Source organism: Rissa tridactyla, chromosome 4, assembly GCF_028500815.1.
Source record: "Rissa tridactyla isolate bRisTri1 chromosome 4, bRisTri1.patW.cur.20221130, whole genome shotgun sequence".
In the NCBI taxonomy this organism is placed as follows: domain Eukaryota; kingdom Metazoa; phylum Chordata; class Aves; order Charadriiformes; family Laridae; genus Rissa; species Rissa tridactyla.
The window spans coordinates 80,933,511-80,956,382 of record NC_071469.1 but is presented as its reverse complement, the minus strand read 5'-3'; the positions used below and the strand labels follow the sequence as shown (position 1 = coordinate 80,956,382).

The 22,872-nt window shown below is 38.0% G+C and overlaps 1 long non-coding RNA gene across 1 annotated transcript in view; it reads right to left on the bottom strand.

Annotated features, from left to right (window-relative positions):
- Positions 1-20,285, bottom strand: part of LOC128909499 (uncharacterized) — a 90,960-nt gene extending 70,675 nt beyond the window's left edge. Inside the window, exons 1-2 of the long non-coding RNA XR_008466395.1 lie at positions 20,168-20,285; positions 20,039-20,068 (exon numbers count right to left, since the gene is read on the bottom strand). This is a non-coding gene — a long non-coding RNA (uncharacterized LOC128909499). The remainder of the gene's footprint in view (positions 1-20,038; positions 20,069-20,167) is intronic.
- Positions 20,286-22,872: the final 2,587 nt, after the last annotated feature.

Genomic DNA, 22,872 nt, shown 5'->3' with positions numbered 1-22,872 from the left:
CTCAATGTAGTTCAAAGAGAGAATGTGTAATTGCAACAGCTAAGAGACCAATGCAAGTTTTTATAATGGAAAAAGGCATTGCTCTTCAATAGAAGCTGTGAAAGCCTTTTTGGAGTCCAGGAAACATATTATGGAATCTATTCATTCTTTAAGACAGACAGATTTGGTGTCCCCAAAGTATTTCCCCTTAAAAAACCTAAATAAATAAACAAAACTAAACTAACTAAAAAACTAAAAGTGTATCTGGAAATTTTGGAGTGGTTTGATTACTGCCTCTTACAGAAGGAAAAAAGGCACCTCTGCAGAAGGAACTGTTGCTAATGAACAGCATGGCTCTGGGGCTGCTACGCACACACACCAACTTCTGTTTCCCCATGCTACTGTGCATCAACATTTATCCAAATACGTATTTGTACAGTAGACCATAACGGTCTGTTTGCTTTGTAACAGTCTATTTGGCTGCCCCTAAATGAGTGGTTTGGGTCCGCAGTGAGAGAAGATATTACTCCTATTGCGATTTCAGCATCTGTTCCTGTTCCCTACTATTTGTCTCATTTCTGCCTCGGATGCTGCTGCTCCTGCTATTACAGCCATCAAGCTCTTTTTTGCGTGTGACTTCAGATCTGCATTTTTATGAATATCCGATGTTTTCTGCTAGTATCTATGGGTATTTCCATTTTGCCCTCCCTTTTTTTGGGAGGTTTTTGCCATTTATCTGAAATCATTCATTTCTGTTTGATTTTGACACATCCCAGTTGGAAGCCTTTATCCTGTCCACCCAAATTGTATTACTTGTATTAAGAGCGGGTATAACTTTGTTCAAATTAATTAAGAACTGGCCTGCAACATCACCACTTCTTAGAGTTCAACTGAACGTAAAGTTGTGGTTCTAAAAGGCAGTTTTTTCTTAGAAGTATTGTTTCCCGCTGCACAACTAAATACTCTTTAAGCAGGATGCAGAGAATAGATTTGGTATGAAAGGAATGTCAATAATTGTTGCTAGGCGATGTTTGTACCATTCAAGGACTTTTTTCAGCTTCCCATACAAGCTAAAATGGACCATAGGCATAACAATGGAATGGCCAATGGAATATTCCATACCATAGACATCATGCTTGGTATATACATGGGGGTTGGGCGGGGAGGTGGTAGAGGAATTCGCAATCATTGCTTGTGAAGTTGCCAATTTCACCAATTCGCCGGGTGGCAAGAGTGACTTCTGTCATTATTATTATTGTTATTTTCCTTTTCTGATAATGTTCTATTAAACTGTCTTTATCTCAGCCCACAAGGGTTTTTTTTCCCTTTCCTTTCCTTTTCTCCCTCTTCTCCCTACCCTTCTTGGGGGGAAAGAGCAACAACTGTGCGAGCTGCTGTGTGGTCCAAGCTGCCACCTGGGGTTAAACAACGACAAGAGGGAAATGCACATATCTGCATAGCTATAGATGTATATAAGGAAAAGGATGACAATGCCCTGCTAGCTGAGAAGAAACTTTGCACGCGAGTTGCAATAAGTTCATTGAGTCCATACGAGCTCCTCATTAGACTACTCTGGTCAGCGTGTACTCTGGACACCCGTGGTGGTGCTCAGGCTGAAGGCAGCAACAGTCTTGTCTTGGTGACACTAAATGAGAGGTCACAGAGAGGGAACTATAAATATCTGTCATCCTCTCCCTCCCTTTTTCACAGGGAGAATTAAATTGTTAACAAGGGTGACATGTAACTGATTGCACTGGACAGCTGATTAACATTGTGCCAGGATAAATAAGGCAGTTTGCAGCTCTCCAGACTATCATAGCAAGTTCCCTTCAGGTTTAGTTGACATCTCTCCATCACTTCTAACCAGTTCATTTGGGAGAGGTGGGGTAAAGGGAAAGTGTTTAACCATGACCACAGAGACTGCATGAAGGACTATGCAGAGCAGAAAAGATGGCATGCCATCAGTTTGCAGCACATCTCACTTCACCCTGATTTCTTCACACAGGAAAGCCTTTATATTCCCATTTTAAAAGGGAAACTGAGACACTGCAGAAAAAAACCTCACTTTGAAACAGTGACAGCCTTCTGTATCTTCATACGCCAGCTTAATCTGTGCCCTGCAGACAAAATAAGAATACAAACTGCGAGAGAGTTTTATAACAAAGCAGACGTGCAAGTATTTCCACGACTTATGTCCCAGTTACCCAGATTTCAACATATCCACGAATAAGCATTGAAGATTGCCAGTCCCCCCGAACACAGTCTGCCCAAAATGAACTGTATCAAATTAGTATGAAAAGCAATACAAATGCCCATATGCTTAATTGCTAGGAATTGCAGAAGTACAGTCTATGTGAAGCGCTCAGTGTCTGGCTCTAACCTGTAGATTTTGGAAAGTAAGGCATGCTCTCTGTTCTTCTTCTGTGTTTACACCTGGGTCATCTGCATAACTACCTGATTTAGAAAAGATTTTTATAGTTTTATAGGGTTTATAGTTAGGTTTGTGGCAGGAAGAGGAAAAAAAATGTTGCTGAGCTGGCTGTATGATATGCTATAAAGTTTACTGACCTTTAAGGCTCAGAACAAATTTTTTATATTGGACTGCTTCAAAGAAAACTGATCACGTGTCATCTATATACTATTACTACAGGTTAGCCAAGCCTTATTTGATGAAAGAATAACACTGTGAAAGCTGCTACAGGATTTGTAGAAACTTTCAACTTTGTAATGTTTGTCTTAAGGCAAGTTATTTAAAGCAATTTGTTGTGCTTATTACTTATTTTATATGCTTATTCTATTGATATAGGATATCCCACTACATAATCTCTAAACAAAACCGGATTACCATGATTTCAAGAAGTAACAGTGTTGTTAAAATTGATTGATACATATAATTAAGTTAGAGTTCCTACATCAGACATCCCATAGCAAAGTTAAGGGCAAAACTTGATGGGATATTAGAAAAGCTCAGGCTTTGAATTTAGTTTTGGAAAAAAAAATTACTATGACTATTTTTGGATCCAGGTATTATTTAACCTTAACTGCAGGCTTTATAAATAAAGATGTTTCATAAAAATAAACCTTACTTTCCTTAATTCAAATATTTCTCAACATATATGTAGGACTCAGATGCACAGGAGAAGCCACCTGCTTTTAGATTGGATCCATATGTATCCTAAATAAACCACCCTTTACATCAATCTCGCTAAACTGCTTGCCTGTTTCTCTGCAAGTAGCTTTTCAAATTAAATTACAACAAAGTAATTGTTTCTATTGACACTGTGTGTCTTTGCACTAGGGAGGGGAACAAATATTATTTGCGTATTGAAAAAAACACTGATGGCATTCTTCTCAGCATAACATCACATTTAATTTTATATATTAAAACTGAGTTTGAAATTCTGCACCTATATTTATGTCAGTTCCAAGTATCTTCCGAAACAAACCTTGACTGAACAAGATGGAGGCAGCAAAAAATGGGCAGAGAATGCCAATGAATCTGTTCTTGTTCTAGTGAATCTTCACTCAGTGTCTCACAAGATGAGGTGTAGCAGCAACACAGGCTCTGGCAGTTCAACAGAAAAGAACTGGCAGCAGTGGAGTGACAAAAAAGCAGAATTCACCTTCATTCCTGTGCATGAACCTAGGCGGTGCTGATGATAAAGTACCATCAGGCAGGTGGAAGCATTTACCAGCAGGTCACAGCCGTGAAAGACCGCCATGCCACAGCAAGCCCACAAGCTCAGCCCCTGACTACACCATTTCCCCTGCTCTCCCCCCCTTCCTGCTTACATTGCGATTGACTTTGAAGAGAAGTCTCCCAGAAGAAACTTTTGCTGTGAACCAAGTTGAGTTTCTGTGAAAGGAACGCTATTCTTCTGCACTCAGACCTCAGCAGGTTAGAAACAGACTGGGAGCTCGTGATGGACAACTGGATTTGAATACTTCAGCACATGGATGCTTATTTATCTATTTCTCCGTTAAACTCCCCATTTTTTTAACTCCCCGTTAAAAAAACTGGCCCATAAGGAAAAGAAAAACCTCAGCAGATATAGCAACAGTTGATACAAGTGAAACATCATCATTTTGGCCTAGAGTTAATGGGACTACATCTCCCCATATGGAGCAGGAATGACAAAACCTTAAAGAATGAAGGCAGTGAAAGTGTCAGAGAAATAAATCACTGAATTTTGTGTTTCTCTCCTACCCAGGACACAGTTGGCGGTGTTTGTTGCATTCCTGCTTCATCCACTTCACAACAGACATCAATTCTTTGGTGGCCTGTACAATAACTATCAGAGACAGTTAACATTTTAAACAAAATTAAGACTACTCACAACAAGCCAGCTGAAGATATCAGACAAACATTGACCTGCAGATCTCAGAAAACAAACAGAACAATGTTTACAGAGCTTTGGACAATTAGCTGAACTACAGTACTAAAGTATAATGCACTTGGAATAAAAGTTGCAGACCTATTGTTGTCCCCACATTCCTGCTTTCTTTTCCTCCTTCTATATTAAAGATGTGGGGTTTTGTTTTGCTAGAGGACATACGTGCCGTTAAGTACGCTTGCTTTCTCTATTAATAGACTTCCCAGGACAAATCAAATTTCAAAATAATTTTGGCAAATCACAGCACAATGCAGAGAACCAGGTAAATGGGTTGTGTATAGTTCGGTTTTGGACAGTAGATTATCAATCAAAAGCAAAAGCTGTTTTGAGTTAGAAAGGATCAATAGGGAAACACAGTATAGGAGATACAAGAACTGGGCTAAACCCTAAAGAGTCTCCTTCTGGAGCTTGTCTTCGCTGAACTGCTCCTTCCCATAACCATGTGTTGAAGCCAGCCTAATTTAGGCAGCCGAGCGTAGCTCTGGACCACTGAGTGATGCTATTTGCAGCACAGAACAACTGTGTTAACCGATGATGAATTGCGTAAACTCAGCTGCAGCCTGTAGTTTCACCTCATCAGTTGTACCAGCTTTGGGCAGTCTAATTAGCTTGCTGTTGCTGATCCTAGCTAGGCAGTTTCCTATTGCCATCTTACTATAAATTCTAGGCTGTTTTCTTCCCTAATCTGGATCATTTCACAACACTGTTTTTGAAAGCATTTAAACCAGCAAAAATCTAGGGCAGGATTTTGCTGGTGTATAGGAGTAAGATAAAGAAGCAAATTCAGACTCTGGCTTGCTGAAAGGACAGAACATTTGGGTTTTTCCTATAATTCTATTTTGATAACCTCGGATGCGAAATCAATATGAAATCACTATAAAGTGCTATAAATTTGCAATGTGATTTCAAAAAACACAGTAACATCGCAATATTATTAGGTGCTAACATTAGAGACTCTTTTTTAACCTCAACTCTGAGGTCAGCCTATAGAACGTTAAGGCCGGATAGAAAGAACAGATGGACTTTTGTTGTTATCATCTAAATCACACCACAATATCTTTTGCGCCCACACCGTCAAAGCGGCTGAAGTATCTGCTCTGTAGTTTACCAGTATTATTCAGAATGCAAAGTGACTTTCACCCTGTTATTTCTTGCTTACAAAGGTCAGTTTTGTAAAACTTGTCATCTTGATTGATATTCTAATGTCATTTTTTAATAAATTGTTTTGTTGATATATGTAGCCACTTCCAGTGGATGTTTTTCTCCAGATTATTGAGAAAACTGAAGTGTGCAACAAGTACTAAACAGTGATGAGGACCATCAACGTTTGCCTTGAAGAAGGGAGATCTAATGTCCTTCCTGAAAGGAACCACAGCCTGCGTGGCTTTAAGGAGTCTCTTCTTCAGGCTAGAGACTGAGCTACAACTTAGAGGTCAGCTTTTATTTTCAGGAAGGCAACCGAGAAACTGGCAAACAGCAATCTGAAATGCTCCTGCAGGAGTTTGGACCCTTGTTTCATATTTCCAGCCAGAGAACCATGCATGCAGTCTTCCTGCTGTGCCACACAACCCTCTGGACACCATAGGTAATGGAAGTGTATCCGCAGTGCTCCTGCTGAACATCCAATGCAGCTCTGAATTCGCTCCTCAGTAACATCTTGTGGCACCTCTGAGGTGCTGCTGGTGGGAACGTGCCAGTTCATCTGGCTCTTCTCATGCATGGCTGAATATTTACCAATACCAGCCCAGAAGCTTGTGTCAAAATAGTTTCTTTTAATTGGAAAAGGCAGATTCATCAAAACCAAATCCTTTCAAGACCATCAATTTTGGTCCTCTCACATAAAAATATTTTTGTGTCTGCAATAAAAGTTTTGGTCGGAATGAGATCTCATAATACTCACAAGTTCCCTGCGCTTTCTAAGATAAGAGATACCTGAGATCAAACACTGCCCTCACCCCGCCTTTTTTGTGGTTCAGCATGGACACTTGAACCTGTCTATTCATTGTCTTAGCAAGTTCCCAGAACAGAGATAAAAGAACAGGGAGGAAAAAAAAGTCCTCATTTCATTTTGATGTGAAATAGGATTCTTTTTTTGAGTCTTAACAAAGCCACACATTCCTAAATGCCAATCAGTGTTAATAAAAACATTATGCATTCAAAAAGCACTATTTCAGTAGGCTGAGAAGGTCAGAAGGACAACATTTATTACAGCGTTAACTCAATTTGAAATTCTAGGAAGATATCAAGATTTACTGAGGAAAGGATCATTTACAACCTTGACAGATAATGCATATACAAAATTTCAACATTCTTTATAATGCTTATTGCAGGATTTGAACAAAGCACTCTCTCACGCATCCAAACTAAGTTTCAAACTTCTGGACAAGAAGTGGCTAGATAAAATTTTAATAAATATAAAAATGCTAGAGGTCTCAACATAATGCCTATGTTTTACAAAAAAGATTCTTTCAAAACCACTTCTTTCCTACTTTCACTCCTAGCTCTTGTCTTCTAGGTCTGTATGTGAAAATGTGTGAGGAAAAGAAATAAAAATATTGAGAACATGCTCAAGCAAAGTTGGAAAATAAATGTCAAAAGACAAAGAGGTAAAAATCAATAAATTTCAAATGTAAAGCTACATATTCTCTTAACATGACATTAATTCAAAAATTGGCTGCCATTCAACTGAAAAGTAAGTATGTCTTTCCTCTCTAATCCTAGTAAGGTTTGTTCTATTAATACATTGTACATTTTATCTGATCACTCAGTGCAAAGCTTTAGCCTGGTTTTGTTTAAGTGCTCTCCTGGAGTTCTTTATACCACTTTATTGCCTTTGGAAAACTGGATGAACCACTCTGAAAAAGACAGCAAATTATTCTGGACATACCTTCTAACTGCAGATGGTTCCTAATATTTCCCAAACAAGCAAAATAACACATTAATTAATTTCACCCATGACTACTTATCAGTAGTTTTCTGCTGCAATCCAGATACATTTATTATACATTTTTGGGAATAAAAGAGGAAGCGCATAGTACTAAGGCTTATAAGTTTCACAGTTTCATTCCAAAGAGAACCTCTGGGCTTCCCTTCAGAAAGAACAACTGCCTAGAACCCATCAGAATCACCTGAAGATTAACATCACTAATTATTTGTCATTCTCTTTTCCTTTGTTTGTCAAATTCAGGATGTTAACAGCAAGCTAGACCATATGCCCCCAGATCCCACACTGAGTTTCATAATCATATGCACACATGAGATATGTTTTGCCTTTGTTTAAATGCATCATTGATTACTCCTCTTACTGCAAACTACATGGGTAGCGACTGCAATCAGGCTAAGGGTGCTACAGAAAGAATGTCTGTATTAACTGTACATAGTAATTATTGCATGCGTTTTATCACTGTTTACTTCAATATAGCTAATTCTCATTAAGATGCAAATTTACTGAGTCACAGCAATTTGAAGGAAGAAAGTTTGTGACTCAAGAGCACATACTGATTGGATGCTTTCATGTTTACTTGGGATCAGACCGAGGACATTTGCCTCAGTGCCCTTAGGTGCCATTAAGAGGTGTAGCTCTGCAATACTGTCGGGTTGTCTTGCATCCAATGGGAAATCCATGGAATATTTCTTAACTTATTTCTTGTCCTAATAGTAGATAACCACGGTTTCAAGAAAACTATTGTTTTTATACATAGGGACAGCACAATATGACCACACTACATGATGGCAGTACAATTAACAAACTGTCTGCCTGTCAAGAGCAGTTCGTTAGCCCCACACCACACTGTGAGGAAGAACCATTGGATTCACAAAAGTCACAGCCAATGTTTTAGTCTAAGCCTGCTGTCTAGATGGTTTCTATTTATCTGGAATCTCATTATATATTATTATTAAATTGTACCCCTTCTGGAGCCAATACCCTGTCTTTTGCAAGGAGAAAAGCAGAAAAATGTATAATCAAGGAAAGAGGCTGAAGAGGTGGATGCTTAACTGTGTTACGGACTTTCTTTAATTAAAGCCTCTCTTAACCTGCTCTTAATCAAAGCAAATGGCAAGTGGCATGTTCAGCAGATGGGTACAGCTGTGCATAACAACCATGCAGGTGTTTAATTTTATATTTGGCAAGTACAGTACGCAGTGTTTAAACTGGTGAGGGGGTGGTTAGTGAGGGAGGGTTTCAAAGCCACATGCCACTGAAAAAGGGAGATTATTCTGCCACCATTAAGTTACTCAATCAACTTCACTACTTTTGTGTTAACCCCCAGTTCGAATTACAGGGGCAGATGTATAATCTGTGAGGCTTTCCAGAGTAATCCCTCTCCCTTGCTTCCCCCCTGCCCTGTATTTTTTTTAAGGCTAACTCTACTTAACTGCAGCTTTTTGTCTTCTCACAGACCAGAAGCAGTTCTTACTCTTTGTCTCCTGTTCCCAATACAAAAGACACTGAATGAGTCAGAGGAGACACAAACAAACCCATCCTAGGTAGAAATTTATCACTGACAGAGCCAGGAGCTCCAGAAATATGTGAAGGCGGCAGTGAGAGAGGTTGGATGAACAGAGAAAAGAAACCCAAATGCAGGACTCTCCAGACAAAGTGCAAATTCAGAAAAGTAATTATTGAGATTGTCACAAAATAAGAAAAACTAATATCCATTTTAACTAGAGGTCTGCCACAAATGTAATAAAATGAAAAACAGTAATTCAAAGCAAAGCCAAGGAAGGCTAAATTTTGTATTTCATGAGCATCAGTAATCTCCTGCACTCCCAGTAATTCACAGTATCATCTACCTGCAAGAACAAAATGGAATAAGACCAGGTAAATGAAACACAGGGAAAATGGCCAGTATTTGGCATCTTGCATATAATATATACCAAAGGAAGGAATTTTGGCACAGGAAAGGATAAGCATAAAAACACAGCTTGTAAGGGAACATTACTGAAAGGTAAAAGTGGCAGTACCATCATCTGCATCAATAGGTATTATCCAGACATTTATTACAGCTACAGACAAGGAAAGAAGCAGAATGTGGATGAGGCAGAGGCAGAACGTGCAATTTCAAAGCATGCAAGTCAGTGTTGAAAGACTGCTGCTATTACTTTTTCACTCATTTTCACGCACTACAGTACATTAAAGGTTAGCTAAAAATAGATTACACACTTCCATAATATTGCTTTCCTACATATTCCCCTGATATAATATACTTTTTCAAATTAGAATAGAAATATCCAGCAGACTCCCCCTGTGTTTTTCCAGGCACAGAAAGAAGTTCAAATACCCTCATTTAACAATCTGAATATAAAGACGAATGGAGCTGCTTAAGAATTCCTTCCGTCACTATTTCTCAGACTTACTGAAAATACAACCCCCCTTTTGGCTCTCTGCTTCTATCTGCTTGCAAAGTCTGAGATAGTTGGTAGGATGTTTTAACGCTTTAAAGCTTTTTCTACTACTTTCCAGTTCCTTTGGCAGGCTTCTATAGGCTTCAAGAAGTGGTATGGCACCCCACAGCTGGAGAAACAGTGACTTGGATGACTATCATAATCGAAGCACATAGGAGTTTAACAGAGGAATTACTGAACAAGGTTCCTTGTGCCAAGTTGAAGATTTATAAACATATAGGACTCTCTCTTATGCAATAAAGAAAACATTTATTTTCCTTTCAGTCAGATTAATTGTTAATGCACCCAACTCCATAAGCACTTCAGGTGCTTTTCGGGTGACCATGATTCCTATGGTATGAGTGATACGTCACCCAGATTCCCCTAATGAGTCCTGTGCCAAGAAATTAAATAGATCCACAGGTGAACTCCTAAAAGACCAAGTTCTGAGAGCACTGCTGGGAACAATTTCCCTTTTCTAGCTTTAGTTTTTACGGTCTGGAGGGGAAATCTTCTGCCACTGTTGAGAGATACATTTGGGAATTTAAACACAAGGTTCTGAAGGCAAGAATTTAGGAGACTAAAACCAAGGTACCAAAAATATTTCCCATATATTGTTATTGTGTGTATCACTAAATACTTGCTAGCAGGGAAAGAGGTTTTCTAAGGGATAACATTATACAGCGATTCCTAATTTAATTAATCTTCACCTTAAATACCCAACTTTCACATCTTAATTTTTTTCTTGATATCATTAAAACTGAAAAGCCCAGAAATTGAAACACATTTTAACAGTTTTCCTGTTATTCTAAATAGCCAGAATTCAAACAAATAAAGATCAGTGAACACCCTTTTCTCAACGAATGCCGATCAAATTAATTATTATCATCTAGTTTGTTACATGGATGATAACCATCTATGATACTACTGTCCAATAGTAAGTTCTTCAACTACCAATGAAGCAAATAAGGTCACCCTTAGGCTTTAAAGTATCTAGTTTATCCTAAAAAGGTCTCGCTGCTGTCCCTGTTGAGGCAAGGACCCCAACGCAGCACGTTTGAAGGGCTCTGCTGCAGAACTGCTCTGTACCCCGAGAAACTGAGAGGAGCCACACAGTGATACCTACTGACATCTCCCACCAGAACAAGATTATTAGTGCTATGTTATATAGCAGGAGAGGAATATGTTTGCACAAATAAATGTACTTAACTTTTCCTGACTGAAGTAAAACTGGGCATGTCTATATACAGAACAGTTTATATATATTTGATAAACCAAACAGCTCTTTCATCTGAGGTCAATTCAATCCGAACCATTTAACATTAGATTTCCAATACTTAATTTCCAACATTAAATATTCTAATTTATTGTAATCATTAGAAATGTTGCTAACTTTTCGTAAGTATTTTTTATTATAAAATTTGTCAAAGATAATTGCCTGGAAGGTTTTGAAATCCAAGTTTTTGATGTCAAGCGTGTTAAACATGGAAGAGTAGTTGAGAAAGAGAAAAATTAAAATAATAGAGTGATTTGCTTTACCTATAGGCTGTAACATAAACGAAGTACAAAGAACTTTTATACTCAGAACATGAGACAAAGTTTTAATTCATCACACATTCCTTAAAAACACAAAATTTATTCAGTCATCATTTTTATTTCCAAAATTTTTTCTGTTCTATTTCTGCAATCATAACATGATTTTGTTAAATATTTAAAGGCTTCCTTCTCAGCAATAAGCAAATTGTCTATTTGTATAGAAGAGGAAACACTAGATAAATCTTGGAGAATTACAAATATAAACAGAATAAGCATTCAGGTCAAAATAAAAATAAAATTAGAGTCTAGAAATGTTTGTAGGAAATAGCACAATTTATATTTACCAAATTCATGTAGAATTAAAGTGGAAGAAGCTGTGTATCAGAAGCTAACTTTTATGACAACCTATACTTCCATAAATATTTATTATCAATACAGCATATCTAACCAGCTAAACCATTCTAGCCATATTTGCATTTCAGAGTGATTATTTTTGCAGCAAGAATATTAATTTCCTCGAAATGAATAATTTATTGTGGTTATTTTTCATTTCTCCCTTGTGTGTATTTTCAAGAAAATGGTGTCCTAAGGCTTGAATAATTACCAGATGAATACTAGATAGTTACCTTGATCTTTGCTCAGTACATGTGTGTGTTATCAGTGTTTCCTAGTATTTTCTCCAGCAGACAATATTAGGTAAGACTAGAAAATAAAGCTACAAGGTGATTCAAAGTCTTTTTGAATCAAGATGATTCAACGTTTCAATACCAACAGTATGCAGTTATATAGGGGCACCCCTTTTGGTCTCTCAGATTATTACTATTTGTGGCTATAATTTCAAGCTACACTCTCTAATTTGTCAAAACAGAGGCAGATCCAGGTGAAACACAGGTAAGACACTGTAGGGCCCCTCTTAAGGATAACAGAACTGCAGTCATGAGAAGCAACTTTGAAGTTTAAAAAAAAAAAAAAAAAAAAAAGTCATGACAACTCCAGCAGATGCTGCTGTTTTTGAGGGGCATTTCAGGTTTGGTACGAGCACACCCCATTCATCCTGGCAGCACACCTCTCCCATGACCGCCTTCACACAGAGGAGCCCACAGCCTCTCACCCTACACGGCTTCTCTGCTCAGACATCAGCACAGGCAGCTACAGGCTTAGTAGTACTCTATGGAATCTCCCACACTGTTCTTGATTTGAAGTAGATTATATGAAGTGGATAACATGCAAACTACAAATAGATATAAAACAGTCAGCTCTTCCAGAGGGCATAAAAATGCATTTTTTTCACTGGAAACTACAAGTAAACATAAAATGGCAAGTACCCAGGCAGCAAATGGATTTCTCTTTCCTTTTAAACATGCAAAATATATGCTGATACAGTAACCAATGCATAAGGGTACAAATTGCATATCTACTACTGCTGTTTCTTATAGAAACTTCCTAAGTATGAATGTTAAATAGATGCTTGCACCGACTTCTAGGCTCTAAACTTGTCACTTTCCTTATAATCATCTTAAACATTTAAACAAATTCAGAAGGTTCTCATAAGGACTAAAGCATTAGCAGTTACAGCATAAGCTGAAGATGGAATTTACTGCTATCATTCTGCATCTAATGTTTGCACAAGACTAATCGATTAAGACATTCCCAGATGGTTTTAACATTTAACAGGATCTATAGAATGACAGTCAGAATTTTTAATACTCATAGAGTCACAGAAGAGTGGCATCAATAAGACAAATTGTAGGAGTAAGTGGCATTAGAATGCACTGGCAATGCACCCAAAAAGTTATTTTTAAGGACTGGAACAAGAAATATTCCAATTAGACTACGTAAATTACCAGAATGTAACCATCATTACTGAAAAGAGAATTTCCCTTGTTACCATAAAAAGAATTCATCGTACAGACTGGAGAAATATATACTCTTTGGACTTATTATTAAAATAAATGTAAGAAGTTATAATTAAATGGGTCTTAAATTGCAATAATTACCTAGAAACACTGAACAGATGAGCACAGGTGAACAGTATAAACATCAAAGCACGCAGCGAAGAAAATGAGAATAAATGCTTGCTCTCTCTTTTAAATGCTGTGTCTTCAAGTAAGCAACCTGATGTCAGCTCAGCCAACTAACGTAGTTGATGTAATTAAACAATGATACAGGTTTATCATATAACCAAATGGAAAGCTGTAGACAGGTCTGAACAGCACTAAAAGAAGATTTAATTAAGTTTGCAGAAGATCTAATTATGCAATGCTGGAACCAAAGCATACGAACGGGATCTGTTCTGCTCTGACACTTCTTTCCAGCTTTTTATTCTAGAATTTCAGAGGTTATTTAAAAAATGATAAAGGAGGAAAAAAGAAGCAGTTGGTCTGAAATAATGAATTTTTCATATCAAAAATCAGCACAAAAAAAGAAAGGTACTCTGCAATGGAATAAATGGCAGCTGCACCAGACACAAGCTTTTATATATAACTTCTCAACAAGCAGAATATTCATTGCTTTTCATAAAAAGAAAGTGTGAAAATCTAAGCAAAGCTCATAGTTAAATCCCCCTTCCTAATGCATTTCAGGTTGACAAGCACATCCCTAAAGTCACTGACATCAGCATAGTTCAGCTGACAGCCCCCTGCAGCTCACCCAGCTATTAGCCAGTTCCCTTGTCCCTTTTCCCTGCTCTGTTGCTGGCTGTTGAGGGGACTCTGTCATCTCTCCACTGCCAGTGGGCAGGTGGTCTGGTCTCCTCCTCCCTCCATACCTCTTCCTTCACTCCATGACACAGTGCCTCTCAGTGACACAACAGCCCCTTGTCTCCAGCTACTCAAGCAGCCAGGGAGCAGAAGCATCTTGTAGGCAGTTTGCCCATATGAGCTCCCTTCTTTGCTCTGCTTCTCACCCCCTTGCAGGACTTTCCTTAAGCCTTGCAATAGGCCAGTCCGGAAAAGCTGCACGTGCTTTATTTAGACTTAAACCACTAGCTCAGTAGATTGTTTCTTGGAACAAAATGTCCTTTTCCAACAGAAGTTAACAATCAAGATATATTACAACGGTAGTCTTTTTCCTCAGAAAGGTTCACTGTGCTCCAAGCTGTGTACACTCCAATCGCCACACAAAACCAAAACAAATAAACCCAAACAAAAAACGCACAAGGAAAGAAATACAGAAAGGAAAATGGCAATTTGACTGAGATCAGAATGGACAAAAGGGCCAAATCGCTTGTGCAGCTACAGAGACCTGCTGAGCTGTATGGCTCCAGTGAGGACCATTCAGCAGCACCAAAGCACGAGTGACATTGCAGAAGACCCTATGTGCTGCCTCCCCTGCTCACCATGCTTGTGGGGAGCCAGGCTTCCACCCGCCTCTGCTAGCCATGCTCCTCTTACAGCAGCTAGCAATATGTGTCGGCCATATTTTTATTAGCTATGACTTAAAAGTATGATGATAGTTTTAGTAAACACACAAGTGACATTTTAAGGACGTCAGTGAAATAAATTGGTGTTAAGGTACATTCCTCATTATCTAGTTTTGTCCAGAATACTTAAATTAGTTTCTCCACAGTTTTTTCCAGTTACTGTTTGGTACTTGCCTCTCTACTTATCAGTGATTCCTTTTTGCTCCCTTGGATGTTGTCTAGACAATGACATGCTTAGACACATCTGAGAAATTCAAGCGTCTCGTTCTCCTCACTCATGTCTATCTCAATTCAATTCTCTTTCAGTTCTCTGTTCCTCTCAGACAATTCCTTGTTAGTATAAATCACCTGTCACTTATCGTGATAGATTTAGTTGGATCCAAACTGAGAAAGCTGAGATAATTCTCAGCTTTCACCATAGCATTCTTTATTTTACCATTCTGACATTCCACATCGCAATACTATGGTTTCCAAACTTCATTTTAATATCACAGATTGTGAAATTACAGCTCTGTTAAAAAGAGTGTTCTGAGAGAGATTTATGACTGCTCAATAGGTGTTCTGAAATACTCTTTTTAGCCATGATTTTCACTGCCTGCCAAAGAAATGTGTTTTTTTCAGGTACCATCATTATAGGGTGAGATTCTACATGCTGAAAAAATATGTGTGTATGGAGTATTATAATACTGTTCACCTTTACTGATTAAAATAAATGGCATGAAACTACAGTAAAACTTTAAAATTTGGGGTTATCCTGAGAAACAGACAGTATTCGGCCTACAGTATTTTCAAGGCAGAGTTCAGGGTGGTCGGCCTGGACCCACTGCACAGTGAGGCCAGGGCAAACCCTTTACCCATTTCAGCCCTCCAGCGTGCTTGTAAGTGCAAAATTAGGCACGTGAATGTGTGTGTACAGAGTAGCACTTTAAAACCTCTTTTTTAGGTGTTGTTTTTTTGTTTGGTTTGTTTGTCGCTGCTTGGTTGGGGTGGTTTTGGTTTTTTTTCTCACTTGCCCTACTTGAAGTCTTTGCAGTGTAGGTGGTTTTGGACTCCGTGTACCACCTCCCTCCCACCTGGCAAGGCTGCTGACACCCAGAGCGCAATGCAGAGAACTCTGCGGCCACTCTCACCTTGATGGGATCTTACTCTCCGGCATCTCCCAGCTGCACTTGGCCTGCAATGCCAGCCTGGCCTCTAGTCTTTTCCTTCTGTCATTCTGATAGAGGGATGACTTCAGTTCAGCCAACAACTCTATTAAATGGAGTCACTGAATACCACGTAAAGGAGTCAGCGCCCACTAACAGCAATAGGAGCTTCCCTGGTGATTTCAAAAGAGCTTTGACTCATGCCAAGGCTGCCTTTGTCTTCACAGGAGTGGAAAAATTTAGGAACAACCTACAGATATTTAATATTCAGAATATGAATAGTTCACTAATATCAACAAGTTGACACTACGGAACAAATGAATGAAACAGAAGATAACTATGGGAAGCATGGTAACTATTCCATGTCGCAACAAAAAAGAGCACTTTTCTAAATACTGGTACAAAAAGCTGAAGTTTAAAGAGGTTTCCCTTTCCACAACAAAACCATTATAAATAAATTATGGCTCATTATAACATGATTTGGGCAGACATTAATTCATTAGGCCTTCAGGGATTTGGGTAGAATCCTTTCGGATGAATGCAATCAGACCTTTCGTTATCACACAAACCTAAAATCATGCCACGGTTGTTGGTTCAATTATACTTTTTTAAATACTCCCCATATATAAAATGATAAAAACTTCTTTTGCAATATCTTTACAACTGTGGTAATGTGTTACGATTTAATTCCAGTGCATTCACACTGAAGGTATCCATTCTCACCCTCATTTAATAAACTATCCCCAGTAGGATTCCTTTTGACAGAGAGAATACGTGCTCTAATAATAACTTCATAAATTACAATACACTGCAAGCAATATTCTTAATTATGAAAAAGTCCATAATTTTGGAAACAGGGACTTAGCTATGTTTGTAGTTCCTAAAATTCATTGGCTAATTCCCACTAACGGAAGTCAGGCTTAAGAAACTTACAGAAACGTTAGTAAGAGCTGAACATTCACTTACAACCTTTCTTAACCTTTTAATACAGAATTCCTCTAACTGAAAATATTGAATAGGATCACATCCCTTCACTTGGTAAAAGTTCCCATTAAATTATTTTAATATTATCTGAGAATAACCACTAATCTGAGAATTATCAGAGTAAAATGGAAGTTTATGATCTCAGTGCGTTTTTAATTTGTAAGACACAGACACACACCAGGAAAGAAGATACCAACATAAAGCAATCTTTTAACTCAAAGAATGTGCCTGTCCTGATGTTAAGAAGAATGGAGGTGGGAAGAAAAAGAATGGGAGCAGGAATATGATGTTAAAAGAAAACAGCTATATATGAGAGCAAATTTATAAATATTATTAGCTTAATTTCATGCCTACAATTTACAAGCGGCTTTGAATGTTGACTAAGGCAAAACTGGTGTCCCTTTTTGATAAAGCTAAGACTGTGAAAGAAAAAGAAAAAGATCACTGAAGTTATAGAGTAAAAAAGGAACACTACATTGCACAATTAGGGAAAAATTGCCTAATAAAAATGCACTTTAAAAAACTTGCTGAAGTTTGGGGAGTTTCTTTCAACTTTAGGATGTAATACTGTGGAAAGAGGAGACTGAAAATCCCCTCTAAAATCTGAGGTCTCAACATGGCATATAGACACATCTAGCATTACTATCATGGTTCAAATTTTACTTTGTGGGTACTAGTATTCAAAATTTATTAAAAGAACCTCCAAATTTTGGGGGGCTTAAAATAATCTGTTATTAGGGTTTTTTTCTCTCCCTAAGAATATTCTTTTTCATTTTGAACGCTTAAGGTTCAAGTTCTTTATCATTTCTGAGTTCAGAAAGTAACTGCTCATCAAAGAAATAAAAGAACTGCTACACAATCAGCAGCTTTTGGATTCAGGTAAGATAAAAAAGAATGAAATCTTTTTCAAATATTACATTATTTAGGTAGTTCAAAGGATTTATGTAATTAACTTATGTTTTTCAATTTGTGTAATTATTTATGAGTTCCCAAGATTTGGCACGGTGATCAGGGAGGTACTCTATGTACTGAACTTCGTAAAACTTGTGACCAAAAAGTTTACTCTTGAGAAAATACAAGTTTACAGCAACAGAAAAACTTTCATGAGCAAAGACAGACACAAATGTAATAGGTAGAGGTATTTGGGTCTGAGTGCCTTGACAGTGAATCATCACCTCCTCTCCATAGCAAAGGGAGCCATATTAGACCCTTTAAGATAATAATGGGATTAGTCATTGAAAAACCCCAAAATGTTATGCAGAAATACTGAAAAAGTTGTCTAATCAGAGACTAATTCGCACCATCTAGTTTGAGACTGCAAATTTCAGCATCTAAATTAGGATCTTGTAGAGCCAGCGCAGAGGGGCTCCTGCAGGAGACAAATCAGAGCATCTCCTAGTCATGCCTCTCTTCACTACTGACCACAGAGCAGATAACTTTAGCTGTTCAGAAAAGCAGTCTCCCTTTTCTCTTCAAATAACGGACTAAAAACCTCCACTGACTCCAACTAGATTTTTTGCAAGCTCTGCAAGTCCACAAATGGTTGGCCATCTACTCCGTGGTTTTGCAAAGTTTGCTTTCACTCTCCTTCCTAGGTGATTTAAAAGGAAAAAAAAAAAAAAATAAAAAATCAATAACCTATATGTAAACAATCATATTAACAGATGTCCAACAGCGTCTATTTTAAATGGCAATAAAAATCTTGCAAATGGTTTACAAAGTAAAATATATTTTATACATTGCAAAAATGTCACTCCTGGCTCTACCTGTTCTTTGCATGCAGTTATACAAACTACAAATACACTTCTACCATTCGTTCTATTAAATGTTCTTCAAACAAGTGATTTTCTATTCAAAATACCTGCAGTTTATAACGGAATTTTATTGCTAGGAGATTGAGACAATAGAAAGTTTCAGGACATGACTGTTGAAAGCCTACCAATAACTTTTGTAAAATGTAGATATGTCACAACCTATGTTAGATAAAATACAGCCCTTCTGAATACAGTCTATAGTTAATGAAGGGTAGCACACAAGAATTATTCTAACCATGGTTTTTAATTCTCTTAGAGTTATACTCTGACTTTCCATAACTGCTATTTATAGCATCTGAATTTGGAAGTTAGTTCTGCTATGGCTGAATTGGCAAGATGTTCAGCAAAACATTTTGGCCTTGGCTCCAGGAAAGAACAGAAACATTTTAGAAAATAAGACCCACCAGCATCTCTGAGAAGTTACTTACATGTAATAGTAAGAAGCTACTTACATATGCTTACTATTAAGCATTTGAATCTAATTGATTTACTAGGTTAAGATACTATAGCACTTCAGAAGATAGGTATTAATTCTACACCATTTTACAGATGGGAAAATCATGCATCAGATCAATGAAAAATTCTGGACCAGGACAGTGGAGTCTCATGTTCCAGCCAAGTTTCCATCCTACTTGACCCAGATTGTATCTTTCTCTCACTCTTTATGCAGCGGAAATCTCACAAGCTTTTTTTCAAAGCCAGTTTTTACAGTGATTGTTTCCTTTTCATCTTCTGCTTACAACTAACAGCAATTCTCTCTACTTTCAGACCATGTAACTTGTGGGCATATTCTTGACCCTGGTATCCCCAATCACATAATTCCTCTTTGTTGTATAAGCCTTACAGAACTGCTCTTTCCCATATCCAGACATGTTTTCTGTTGCCTCTGCTAACAGTTATTCTGTAACAGTTATGTTCTCCCTGTGCCACTTTCTCAGTTATTTAAGGCACCAAATAGGCAACCACTTTCCATATTGCTATATGACATCTTCTACTTATGGTTTCCTCTATAATGTACTTAATTTGACATGTTCTAACTTTAAACACCTTACAAAACATTTCATTATAGCAGAAGAATAAGATCTGCAAAAACTAGAATACCTGGTCACCTGTGGAGCTCCTTCTCAACTGAAACCTCAACATAAGAATGTCATCCACTTCTTTCCTACGCTGTGCAGAAATATTTTTGTTGCTGGGTTATACACAACTTACAGGAACTCACGTGTTTAATTAAATGCCAAATGAACTGAAAATAAAAAAAAATGTCTCTGCTACAAGCCTCTGACCCCCAATGTGCTCTCTGTGTTATGTGATATTTGCTCTTTGGATGAACCACAATTGACTCACACAAGTATAAGTATTTTCATTTAAGATTCTTACCTCCTCCTTAGAAATCTGACTTGTATTTAGCTGCAGTGGTGAAAAGCAGAGAGGAAATGAAACACTGGCAGAAGGTCTTCTTCAGCGGAGCAACCAAGTCACATCCATGCAGATCCCATGGACTCTTACCAGCTGAATGACCTGTTCATCCATCCAGAGACAGGTGAGCACAGAAAATCAACCCATCCTTGGTGCAGACTGCACAGGCTCCGCAAGGAGCGCTCTGCCTATGGTCCTACCCCAGGACCATGGGATATGGACCTCAAAACCACAGGCACAGACCACCTGTAACAGATAAAAGTTAAACCCAGAGTCATTCTTGTATTTTTACAACTCTGTGAACACAACAGCAAAATTTAAATGCCCCAAAGCTTCCCTAAGACCTCGGAAGCATACAGAAAGCCTGTGTTACAAGCTGAGAAATTCTGCTAGAGAAAACAGCAACATCTCAACGAGTCAGCAAAGGGATCATGATTATTACTCCCTCAAGGCACCACAGAATAATAGGAGTTCATTTGAAAATGGATAAAGTGTGGGTGAATGAAGTTGAGCCTCTACTATGGAACGAGACTTGTAAAAGATACGGCTGGTCCTTTTAGCAATAACTGCAGTACAGTTTCATGGTGAACATTCAGTCTGGCTGTCAAAAGAGATGTTGCAGATTAAGTAAAAAAAGACTCATTCAAAAAATTGATCAAATTGCAAGATCAGTGAACAGTGAAACAGGTATGTCTTCCTGTAGGTCTTTGTCACTGATTGACTGTAGAACCAGTAGTGTGAATGTACTTTCCTAATGGGTTAGCACTTCTGAATGACAATGTTTCTCCTCCAGGCTCATACAGCCTCAAAAGTGCAATAAATGAAATTTTGCTGGACTTTAAAGGACAAAGGTCATTTGGAGGCATCAGACATACACTCTCACAGCCCCACAGAGAACTCAATTTCTTTTTGCAAAGAAAATATATTTGACAGTAACTTATATTTTAATTGTGACAGTTAATTAGAAGGAAACTATAAACCTCTGACAAAAAGTAAACCAACATATATACCCAAGCGGGCTTCTGTACTTTGCTTCTGTTTTCTTATGTATCAATTACATGCACATCTTGCTTTGTATCTCATCGACAATAGCTTAATAGTGCTCTAGCAAGCAAGAGGCTTACCAAAGGATCTTTAAATGTGGGGAAGCAGATTAAAAGTTCAGTAAACAATGTGAAGAACTGAAAAGGAATCAAAATGGTTCAACAAAACGACAATGGTGTAACACTGCCATGGCTTAAAAAAGCAGCTTTCCAAATGGGATTCCCCAGCACACACACCCCACCGGCTGCCAGCCTGCAAAATCTTCCCATTCATTATCCACACCCACACACCACAGGAGCTGTAACTGGGACCAGAGCAATCTGTGAATGCTTGGGGGCCACTGTGGGAATAGACCCAGTGTGAGCAACGTCAGTCCGGCAGTAGCCGCTGCAGCAGCCGCTGGGCTCAATGCTCCCGAGAACACTCACAGATGTGTTGTTTTGTGCACGTCAGCAATCCAGCAAACTGAATTTTTCAGCCCATCTTCTCCACAACCATATAGAGTTACGCCATTCATGGCGAAAGAAAGAAAGCTCATCTTAATGTCCAACTGACACAGCTGCCAGAGGTCCCACAGAATATTTAACAATTAGGTTTTACAGAGCAGTGTAGGAAGAAGCCCTTGAAGCCTGATGAGGTTTAAAGTCAGTATTTCACTGTCAGAGACAAGAAACTGCTCTGGTTACTGGCTCATACTGACTTTGTGTCCAGTTAACCACCATTCCAATAAAATTATTGTCACTTCTGATATTCTTGTCATTTGCAGGGATCCTGCAACTTCCCATGTATTTACATACTGAACAATTCATCAGATACGCTTATAAGTACTCAGATAATCTAGAGAGCAGTAAATGCTTAGTCACTGCTAAGAAACGCTACGGAAAATCTGAGAGATTGGAGGGGAACAGTGTTGTCCAAACAGTTTCCATTCTGCAGCTCTGCCCTGGTGCGTTCACTTGGTGAAGCTTCTGGGATCTTATAGATTATTCTTTAAAATTTCATCTAGTAAGTGCAATTCAGTTTAATAAACCGATAAATATTCCTTAATGAACATAACAGATTGTTATAATACCTGGCACTGAAATTTAGTCATAGATAGGTGCAAATAATATAAAAGGTAAAGTTCTGCCCTACCAATCAGGAGGCAAAAAAAAATCATCCTCTTGGCTTTTATCAGAATTTCCCCACTTACTGCCTCAGCCAATGAAACATGAAGTAGTGGGAGTAGTACCACTGTTCGCTACAAACCTCACCATAAAGCTGATGAATCTTGAGATAATTTAGCAGTTACCACCAAACCTGAATCTACCACCTGAAGCTGTTTTGTTTATTTTTAATACTGCATATTTGACAGATCACACACAATTAAAACGTAAGACAGATATAAAATCACTTTTCCATTTTTTAGCCTGCAATTTAAAAAAACACATAGCAAGCTTTCTCGTCAGTGACTACTGAAAGACACAAACACATCATTTTTAAAAATCAACCTAAATAGATTGATTTTATGATAAAATAAATTATTCAACATTGATAGTGACCAAGGGGAACCCAACACAAATAGAAAATATTTAAACATTGATTGCAAATATACAGATACTTTAAATGAAAAATTAGGGACAAGCGTGTGTTTTTTCTGTCATTTAAAAAATATATCTCATGGTGAGAACAGATATGAGAGAGATATATATATACACACGCAGACACATCTGCTTCCTTGCCAGGCTACTGCTTAAGCCAACCTGAACAGC